General features: G+C 40.1%; 1 long non-coding RNA gene across 1 annotated transcript; it reads left to right on the top strand.

The window, feature by feature from the left end:
- Positions 1-333: 333 nt before the first annotated feature.
- On the top strand, positions 334-3,312 carry LOC130459557 (uncharacterized). Its single transcript, XR_008919030.1, has 4 exons — positions 334-523; positions 679-819; positions 1,092-1,150; positions 3,072-3,312. It is a non-coding gene; the product is annotated as an uncharacterized lncRNA (long non-coding RNA).
- The last annotated feature ends 8,453 nt before the right edge of the window (positions 3,313-11,765 follow it).

The raw sequence follows: 11,765 nt of genomic DNA on the forward strand, positions 1-11,765 counted from the left end.
CCCCTAAGTTAATTTTTTTTTCTTCTTCTGCACCTGCTTAGAAGACTGCAGTATTGAAAAACGTTTTATTTGGCTGCATATGATAATGTATTTTGTCTGAAAATTATGTATTATGCTTTCTGTTAATTGGATATTGGATGGAGTTTCATATATACTGGGTTTTAGGGAGAAAAACGTGATAGTACAAAAATAGTATCTAGCGGATGTAAAGTAGTTGTTGCCTATTTTGCTGCCCTCTGCCATAAATTAAGACAATAATAATATCTTCATTTACTGTCTGGGTTTTTTTCTGCAACTAATAAAATATTTCCATCTTCTGATTTTAGTCCATTGAGTGAGAGTGCTGGTACTGTTGGTGATGGAGTATGAGTGCCCGCTGAACATTCTGGTCATATGCCAATGGCTGAGGTCTTCAAGCTTTCTGTTTCCATCTTCAAAGTCCATAATTGGAGCCTTTTTAACCCTTAAGGATGTTATTCTTGGTAAATAGCAGTGGTGCACCCTAGTTTGGTAGACGATCGAGGTACTCTAATCATATATATCCCTCAATTAATTTGTTCAATGTAGAATTTCCCTACCAGAAAGTTAATACTTGAATTTGTCAATGATTTACTTCACCTCTTGTATTACAAACTTCTCCATGATAAAAACAAATAAATAGTGATATGTCTGTTACAGATATTGTTTGTCAAGCATTAAATGGAATCAAGATGGGTGATAAAACCCCTTACTGTTCGGCGTGCTAACCAGGGTACTTAACAACCAAAGCCAGAGCAAGAGAGTGTATATATGCATGCCCAACAGCAGATTGCATTGCAGGTTATATATATTGTCCATATTCTATTTGTCACTGTCGTGTTTGAGACCTTGCTAATATTTTTCGCACTTTATCTTCTGTACTCTGTAGTGCCACCAAAGAAGCTTATTTTACAGGTTCTAAGCTAGCTCATACAAGCACAAGCTAGTCATGATTGCACTTGATAACAGCCTTAGGTTCCTAGCCAAGCTAAACCTGTAATTAGCCAACACAGATTTCAAGCAACTTACTCATTTCTAACCTTTTACTTACTGATGTAATGTCTCTTATGCAGTCGTTCGTGCTGTTTTGGATGTATCCTTTCCCCAACTTTGATTCATCTTCCACCCTTTGGTTAGTAGATCTGTTTTTTATTTCTACTTTTGCATGCATAATTCTGGTCGATTGCAGAATTCAGAGTTTGGTTCCCTTGTCCTTTGCTCTCCATCTTATTGTGAGTCGACACTCTATCTTAATACATCCATGTCTATCCCACTATGCTTTTACTACACACATCCCAACAACTGGTAAACAATCTATATGCCTACCTTAGTTCAAGAGGTATAATGTAAGAAAACTTGTGTTGACACCAGAAATACCAGTGTATTGTAGACAAGGTGATATGCATAAATCAGAATAGAATCAGTTACTGCTGAGAAAGATGGGAAACTCTTCATTCCAATCTATTTAAGGCACATTTAAGGCAATTATAAGCATTGTATTCCTTTTCACTTTGTCCGTACTTCTCATAAGCGATATTTAAAGAAGAACAAAAAAGTGAAAAACAATATGAAGCTATTAAAGTGAAGTACATAACTGAAACATATGAGCTAATTAATCTTATACTTCAGGCCACCTAAGAACCTAAGGACTTTCGTTCCAATTTTAACCTAAATAACCTAGGGACTCATTTCAAACTTATTACATGAATAATATGCTTAGTTTTAAGTTTTCAATACTCGTTCCAATCTATTTATGCATATTTAAGGATCATTGGATCGTTATAGGTCATATTTAGGCTAAAATGACATTTCCGCTCCCAACTTTGAACTAACGAACTTAAGAACTCATTTCAAACTTACTACATGATTCCTATTATTAGTTTTAACTTTTCAAGACTCAATCCAATCTATTTATGCACATTTGAGACTTGTTTGGCCATTATAGGTCATATTTAGGCTAAAATGACATTTTCGCTCACAACTTTGAACTAACGAACCTAAGGACTCACTTCCAACTTATTACATGATTAATATGATTATTTTAAGTTTTCAAGACTCAATCCAATTGATTTATGCACATTTGACACTTGTTTGCTCATTATAGGTCATATTTAGGCTAAAATGAGGCATTTTCGCTCCCAACTTTGAACTAACGAACCTAATAACTCATTTCAATCTTACTACAAGATTCATATGATTAGTTTTAACTTTCCAAGACTCAATCCGATCTATTTATGCACATTTGAGACTTGTTTGGTCGTTATAGGTCTTATTTAGGCTAAAATGAGACATTTTCGCTCCTAACTTTGAAATAAAGAACCTAAAGACTCATTTTAAACCCTTTACATGATTAATATGTTTATTTTAAGTTTCTAAGACTCTTTCCAATCTATTTATGCACATTTGAGACTTGTTTGGCCATTATAGGTCATATTTAGGCTAAAATGACATTTTCGCTCCCAACTTTAAACTAACGAACCTAAAAACTCATTTCAAACTTACTACATGATTCATAAGATTATTTTGAACTATTAAAGACTCAATCCAATCTATTTATGCACATTTGAGACTTATTTGGCCGTTATAGTTCATATTTAGGCTAAAATGACATTTTCGTTCACAACTTTGAACTAACGAACTTAAAAACTCATTTCAAACTTATTACATGATTCATATGATTAGTTTTTCCGTTATAGGTCATATTTAGGCTAAAATGAGGCATTTTCGCTCCGAACTATGAACTAAAGAACCTAAACACTCATTTTAAACCAATTACATGATTAATATGCTTAGTGTTAAGTTTCCAAGTCTCATTCCAATCTATTTACGCACATTTAAGGCTAAAATGATATTCTCGCTCCCAACTTTGAACTAACGAACCTAAGAACTCATTTCAAATTCATTACACGATTCATATGCTTAGTTTTAAGTTTTCAAAACGGTCATTCCAATCTATTTATGCACATTTAAGGCTTATTGGGTCGTTATAGGACATTATTTAATTTGCATTTAATTTAATCTTTTGTTTAATTGAAATTTCTGCTTTTGTGAAGGTCTATACTCCGAGGAATGTGCCTTATGCTAGTGAGGAAATTGATGTGGTTCGTGAGCAATGGGCTAAGTTTTTTACCAGCTAGGAAGTATTTATTATTTAATTTGTCTGAGCGCGCTTGATCGAGTTGGTTTAGATGTCATAGAACAATCTTTTATATTAAAATGTATGCGTACGTTGAAATTGGAACGTATATATATTTAAATGTATGTGGTACGTGCACTTTGATTTTGGAATATATACAAAACAACAGTTATTGTTTTTTATATTTGTTGTACAGGTTGCGATATTCTATTATTGTTGTGACAGGTTTCTATATTTGGTGCAAGGCACTCTAGGTATCCCTAAACAAAACTAAAATTTTCCCGCCAAAAGTGCTTTGTTACAACGTACATATATATGTGTACGCTGCAACAAGGGTGTAAAATTTGGCAAAATTTCAGACTTGTTACAGCGTACAAATAGATGTACCCTGCAACAGGTGGGGTCTTTTGCAGCGTACATGAATTTGTACGCTGCAACAACTCAAGATTTTGGCCAAATTTTTAACACTTGTTGCAGCGTACATGTATATGTACGCTGTAAAAAAGTACTTTTTGCAGCGAACATTGTACGCTGCAACAAGTCTAGACTTGTTGCAGGCCCCCCAGTTGCAGCATACGATGTACGCTGCAACAGGGGTCTAAAAGCCCGCTGCAATAAGGGTTTTTTCTACTAGTGAGTGGCGAGGATTTCACTATAGCAACGTTCACCTAAGTTAATAGTTTAAGTAAAGACTTTTAGTAAGTTATGTACTTTATGAAATTTAAAAGGATTATTATGTTAATTCGGAGATTTAATGGCTTATGTTATGAAGTTGCCTTGTAATTCTCAAGATGGAGTTACGGAAGTAATCGAATTAGGATGTTTCCGCTTCTAAGTATGCTTAATTCCATGAATTAGAGGTCGGGGTGTTACACTTCTTGCTAATACAACTTCAAACACATTATGCCTACAAAGATCTGGGGTTGGGCGACTATGCTCTTGAGTCTTGGCACCTTGAGTATTATCCCCTGGCTCTTCCCGCAATCATTCATCAATCTTCCCCTTGCCCATGCGGCGGGAGAAGGAACTTGCTAGTCTTCCAAGACGGGAAGATAACGAACCTCCTTTGGACCCAGAACGGTCAAGCACCGGACGGGCCATACTCCCATCACCTTCTTCATAATCAGTTGATGCAGGGCGGCTAGCTCTAGAACCTCGGGCTCCCGCTGGCCTGGAAAGAGAAATGTCCCTTTGACTTGGACCTTTTATGCATACAATATACCCCGCAGATAGAGTAGCAGGCTCAGGTGGGAATTGAATATTCAAGAATGGTTTGGCAACCCAATACCGCTTCCAAACTTCAAGTCGATTAGTATTCAGTACAACAGGTTTCGGATGCTCCTCAGCACAATTCGGGATTTCTTGCTTCAAGCAGTATTGTCTCATCACTCGAGCAGGAGAGTAGAAGAGTAACATTGTGAGTCTAGGCACCCTCAAAGAAGTAGAGCCAGGTGCATGTCTCATAGAAGCAATTCCCCACCAAGGTAATACCCATCTGATACAAGATCCAATCCCCGAGGGTGCGCAACGCCACTCATCCAATGAAAGCCGGCCATACATCATGGGCCGCACAGTGAATCCTTTCCTATTATAGCTTTCCATGTTCTCCGGTGGTGCCACCAGCATGAGTCTCTCCATAAGCCAGACCTTGGAGAAAATAAAAGAGAAGCAATTCAAAATTCAACATTCAAAATACAAGAAAGGTCCAGATCCTTACTTGGAGTAGTACCGGACTTCCCGACGGCAAGGAAGAGGGGTCCGACTTCAGCATATCAAGGCCCATCAATATTTCGCCAATCACGAGCGACATTGGGTCCCTATCACCAACAAACTGCTCTATAATCTCTATTAGGGAGGCATCGCCATTGCAGAACCCCTGCTTCGAAAAGAGGAAGCGAGCAAAGATACAAAAACTCAAGGCCCTCAAGCGGAAAACCATGGGGACATCAAGCCCAACAAAGTAACTGACAAGGAGGGACAAATCCACCCCTCGTCCATATACAACAACACTTAAAAGTTGGGGCTTCAAGCCCAAATACCTTTCAAAAGAAAAGAAAAAGTGTTCTTCGACACTAGGCATGCATTGCTCTATCATAAGGGGCCACCCCAATATAGCACTGAACTCTTCAAGGAGGGGACATACCTCGTTGTTTCCAAAGCGGAAAACATGGTGAATCGGATCCCAAGCCTCCAAAGCAGCAAGAATGAAATGCATGTCAAGTTTCACAAACTGGAAAGAGGCGAGCATCCCAAGATGCATGCCAGCTCCCTTTTCTCCAATTTTCCTAACGAACCAAGGCAAGAGTTCAGGCGTTTTCTAAAGAAAAAGCCATTTTCTTTCTTTTTCGTGAAGAAGCAGTATGCAAAGAAGAGCACAGAAGGATTGGTGCAAGAATGTGATCCGGAAGGCTCCCTATTTATACAAAAACCGACATTTATGGTGGTACACCGGCGCTGGGCGCCATGGCCTGCACCAAGCGCAGGGCCTGCAATAAGGACGGGCTCAACGTCCCCTTTATGATTCCGAGTACGCACTCTTTATAGCTTTGGACAGCTAGTGCATCCCCAATAATTCATGCTAAAGAAGCCAAAAGCCGCAAGTCGCGCAAATTCAAGCAGTCCGAATCAGCACTTCGGGTCGATTTCGGGTCAATATGTTCAAAATTCAAACATTCTAGTTCTAGATCGGTGTCCTAAGTCGAGTCTGCATATGCATAAGCAAGAGTTGAATATACTTTGACTTGCACTTTTTCCAAGCAAAACACCTCAGTCAAACTGGGGCTTATAGGGGTATATACACCCGAAAAATGGGCAAATTTTTCCTAGAGTCTGCATGTGCATGAGCAAGAGTTGAATATACTTTGACTTGCGCTTTTCCTAACCAAAAAACCTCAGTCAAAGTGGGGACTTATAGTGGGTATGTACACCCGAAAAAATAGGCAAATTTTTTCAATTTTGCATGCATACATATAGCTACAAATTTCAAAAGCACACACAACGCGTACGAAATTCAAACCCTGCAAAGACAAATACATAATTCAAACCATACAGAATCCATGTTTTCGACCATACAAAATCCAAAAATTCCAAACTTTACAAAATCCAAGTACAAACCATACAAATACAAATCTAAATACAAGCTATAAAAATCCATAAAAAAATCCTCATACAAAAGTCCAATCGAGGCAAGCTGGAACTCGCTACCATGCAGGATCAATCCGAGTCACCATCAGCTGAAATGTCAATCACAGGCTCCGTGTTCCTGTTTCGCCTCATATAGCGCTCCAGATCCCGGTCTAGCTCCATCCAAGGGGTAACAGGCTCCTGCTCCAAAATACGAAGAGTACCGGAGGCCGATGAGTTCCCTGCTGATAGGAAGGGTATTGATAAGGCTGCGGAATCGCCATGATCTGGCGCTGCATCTCAAAATCATGGACCTAGAACATCCGGTCCACCTCATACCAGTAAGCCCAAGATCCTGCACTCCAAAGATGGGAGCTACTCGCTCCGAAATAAGTGTCAGGGGGAGGTGTAAAAGGATATGGCTGCCCATACCTCCAATAGAATGCCTGGTAGGCTCAGCATATGTAAAGGGAACAGCTCCCATATCAACATCAGAATGCCTCTGACGAGCACCAGTACTAGGACCCGGGCCCAGACCTAAGCTTTTCCCAACCTGCTCTCTCGAAGTATCCACCGGGGAACCCCTGCCCACAGAACCTCTGCGACCCCGACGTCGCTCCTATATAAAATTCAAAATTCAAGAATCAGATATCCGTGTACAAATTTGAAGAATACAAAATCTCACAGTCACAGAATGCACCTCTCTATCCCGGCCAGTAAGCTTCTTGGTCAGATTGACGCAATGCCTCTTCAGGGAGTCAATCAAAAGCATCTAGGGACGCACTCTCACCAGAGGCGCCTGCATACAAGATTCAAAACCAATTTCTAGATACAAGATTACAATCAATTTCAAGAAAATACAACGGTACTTACAGCTGCATAATGCTCCGGTACAACATCGTACGCCCTTAGATGTGGAGGAGAAGCCACCTGAACGGTAACCTCCACCTGTTCCCCGTCCGAGTCAACATAGCGGATAACCCTGTCAGCATAAGGAGCATCCTCTGGGTCGATCACCTCCTCCTACAAACACTCATGCAATGATCAGAGAATACAAGAATACAAGAATACAAGATTCAAATCCAAAAGCTCACCGGTAGCACAAAGCATACAGGTGGAGCGAGCCTCGCCAAAGGCCATCATGACTGCCTCTCCTATCTATAAAATTCTCCCAAGGGAGACAAATGGACTCGTCCCCAGCCTCCATGGAATCTGAATAGAGCTAGGCAACATCTTCAATCTTCGTCGACATGGTCTTCGGAGGATCCTTAGGCACAAGCCTGCCTCTCGTTCTATGTTGAAGAGACACTCGCTCCCCCCAGATACCACATATGACGATACACCCCCGAGAGCAGGACCCGCCGTCCAGACAAGAAGTAGGCTCGCATGGCCAAAGCAGGTGTAGGCGCACCAACAAAAGGACGTCAAACCACCTACAAAAAAGACAGCTCAGACAAGTATACAAGTGCAACAAATACAAAGGTCCAGAACAGTACAAAGGCATACCTGTCCAACAAGAAAAACCCGCAAAGCTCTGCGGAAGGTCGCCAAAGACACATCACTGCGCACCGCTCCTTCCCAAGAGGCAGCATACGGATAAGCCGCACCCCTAGGGCGAGCTGGCGCCAAGGTCGGAAAATGCTCGTACGCCCAGATCTTCGAAAACAAGGAAAAGCATTAGTCAAATCCTATGCATACAAAATTCAAGATACAAACATGCCAATACAAAAATACAAATTACAAGGAGTCCCAAATACCTCCAGCACGCTCCACAAAGCAGCAACACTCGCCTTGCTCTCCGGTGCAGTCCGGGAGGCGTTCTTCATTTCATACAAAAGGTGGCTATATGCCGGACCACCCAAATTGAGGTCTGAAACAACCCTCAAGTCACTCAAAGACCCCAGAAAGCCAACCAGTACCCGCCTCTTCCTGCCCGGTGTTAGGTTATGACAAATATAAAACATATATTTCATACGGAAAAACCATAAAGCCATGAATCCAAATTAATTGCCACATAGTCAATTAGCATAATCTAGGATACATACATGTGACGCGTGCCTTCCCTAGCTGCTCCCCAACTGAACAAGAACAAGTTTAGAACTCCAAGTGTCGTCCCTCCGTAGATAGTCCACAACACATTCGGATCCGCCTTAGATTCAATTAACTAGAATTTAGCCTAAGGTTTTATGTTATTTGTACTTAATTATTTGGAAAATTATTAAGCTTAGTTTAATCTTAAAACTATATGAATACTTGAGAATATGATGTATATAAATTGTGATTTTCATCACCTATTTATAGGGTAGGATTATCGGAACTAGAAACCTACTAGGATTCAATTTATCTAAATCAATTAGAATTAAACTTAAATTAAACCTTTGTTTTAAGTGTTTAGTTAAACAACTAACTCTAGTAGTTTTAGGAAAATAATCTAACCGGACAAATCTTAAGCAACCGAGGATTCGAGGCTTGCACGAACCGCACACACGAGCAGCCCACAAGGGGCGCTGCTGTGCGCGCGCGGGGCTCGGCCCAGCAAGCAGTCACGCGACCCACATCGTGGGCGCTGCTGCTGCTGGTCTTGCCTTGCTCGGCTGGGCCTGGCCTTGCCTTGCGCTTGGCTGGGCCTGCCTTGCTAGGCGGGCTGCTGATGTTGCTGCTTGCCTTGCGCTGGCTTCGCTAGGCGCGGGCCAAGCTTCGTGCTGGGCCTTGCGTCTAGCAAGCTCGTACGATGTTTATTTCGTACGTCATGCTTCCGATTTATTTTCCGATTCCGGAATTAATTTCCGATTCGAACAATATTTAATATTTCCGATTCTGGAGTTAATTTCCGTTTCGAACAAATATATTATATTTCCGATTCCGATAATATTTCCGATTCCGGCAATATTTCTGATTCCGGCAATATTTCCATTTCCGATAATATTTTTCGATATGTACCATGTTTTCGTTTCCGGAAACATCTACAAATTGGGTAATATTTATATTTCCAATACGATCTATATTTTCGTTTCTGGCAATATCATCGTTTCCGGAGTATTCATAATTTGCCTTTTGACGATTTCAGCTCCTACTGGAACCGAGATCCGTCGATTCCGAATATCCATAAATGGAGTATTTAATTCACTAAAATATTTGATCCGTTCACGTACTATTTGTGTGACCCTACGGGTTCAGTAAAGAGCAAGCTGTGGATTAATATTATTAATTCCACTTGAACTGAAGCGACCTCTAGCTAAGCATACAATTCACTTGATCTCACTGAATTATTAACTTGCATAATTAATTAATACTAAACCGCATTTATTAGACTTAGCATTGAATGCATACTTGGACCAAGGGAATTATTTCCTTTAGTCTCCCACTTGTCCTTAGGGACAAGTGTGCAATGCCTAATTCCTTTGTCGCTTGATGCTTGCTCATGAACATAAGGTAAGAGTTGTCATCCTTATTATGTCAAGAGGTATTTCTCGGTTTTAGAGTTCAACTGATCAAATAAACAGATAATCATAGCCTATGATTCATCTGAGCACGGCTATGCATTTTACAGTTTCTAGCTCTCCGAGAGGCCTTGTACAACTTTCAGCATCTCATCCCGATTTATGGGTGGACAATCCCAATCTCGTGTTCTTGAGATTAGACTTCTTTTGATAGGTGATTACTCGAGCGTTGCCGTTATAGCCTCCTTTTACGGTGCGACAGTTGACAACGTCAAAGTAACCAGTTCTCAAACAAGTAATCTCAAATCACTCAGGTATTGAGGATTAGTGTCTAACAGTAAAGTTTCATAGGTCTATGCAAATGATTGCGACATTGCCATGCCACATAGTTCAAGAAACAGAACTACTAGTCATCTTGCATTCTAGTCGTCTAGCGTTTTCTATGCGTCCACCTTTATAGAAAACTTCCGACCAGGGACCATTTTCAACTTTTGACATTCAAGTTCACTTGATAGACATTTCTTAGTCACAGGACTGGTCCTGATAGTCTATCTTGAATATATTGTCAAATTGAAAGGACTCATCATTTAATACTAAACCAAGATTAAATGGAATATGAAAATACATTTCATATATGATAAATGTTCAACCCCAATGTTTTACAACCATGGGCCTCAAACCCATCTTTAAAACAATTAATGGAATTCAAAACTATGCTTGATTTCTAGTGCTACAATGTGAGTGTTGCTTCTCACTTGTCGCATAGGTTTAGTTATCATGCTTTGCCAATCTTAATATCCCTTTCATCGAATGTCTTTCAAGATAGGATGATAAGATCGTTTGAGTTTGTATATTATGTGATCTAGTCTTTCTTACTTCAATAGTGGTTCAATGCATTTTGCAATGAAGAACCATTAAGTCAAGAAACATGTGATCTACCCAAGTTCAGTGAAGAACTCTTTACGTAAACAACTTTTTTTTTTTTTGGCAAGTAATAAGATTTTATTAATTACCAAGAGGGCAAAAATACCCTAACACCAGTACAACCAAGCCACAGCCACAACAGGCAAAGCACCAACTAGCTATTACAAGCTACCCTAAACAAAATTCTGTTTACAATACATAAGCCACTTTCCAACTGGTTAGAGAAAATTTTAGAGTTCCTAGCTAACCAGATAGAGTACACAGTTTCACAGAACAGACTATTACACAATCTAGCTTTGCTACTAGTACTTCTGCTTGCTTTTTGAACCCACTGCACCTCTTCATTCCAAGTTCCAGCAGCTCTATGTATGCCACTTCTCTGCAGAACCTGGCTCCATATGTCAGCAGAATAACTACACTCAAAGAAAAGGTGATCTCTACTTTCATCTGTGTTGTGACAAAGGCTACAAACACTATCTGCAATAACATTCCATCTTCTCAGTCTCTCTTTAGTTGCAAGTCTATCCTGCAGGGCCAGCCACACAATAAACACACTTTTAGGGCTAGCATGGCTGTTACAAAAAATTCTCTTCCACCCCACAGATTCCCCTTGTTGTCTCAAATGATTATATAGTCTCTGAATCTTAAATTTCCCTGCAGTTACAAACTTCTGCAAATCACCAGAACTACTCAGAGTCTCCCTTTGCTGCCAAATCTTCTTCAAAGAACAAGAAAGTCCATTGGGGATTGGCATGGTCCAAAAATCATTATGCTTCACATAGTATGTGTGAATCCATTTCACCCACAGCTTATGAGCTTTCAAAGACAAAGCCCAACAGTGTTTAGCAATAGCTGCCTTGTTCCACAGAGGTAAATCTTTAAGATTCCAACCCCCACAAATTTTAGGTAAGCACAACTGATCCCAAGCAATTAGTGGTTTCCTTGAATTCCCTTCAGCTCCAGTCCATAAGAAACACCTACAAATTCTTTGAATCTCTTTCAACACCTTCTTAGGCATAAAGAATATCTGACACCAGTACAACTGGATGCCAAATAAAACTGATCTAATCAGTTTCAACCTTCCAGCATAACTAAGAAGTTTTGCAGACCAACTTTTTACCCTT

The sequence above is a fragment of the Spinacia oleracea genome, chromosome 4 (genome assembly GCF_020520425.1).
Source record: "Spinacia oleracea cultivar Varoflay chromosome 4, BTI_SOV_V1, whole genome shotgun sequence".
Lineage (NCBI taxonomy): Eukaryota > Viridiplantae > Streptophyta > Magnoliopsida > Caryophyllales > Amaranthaceae > Spinacia > Spinacia oleracea.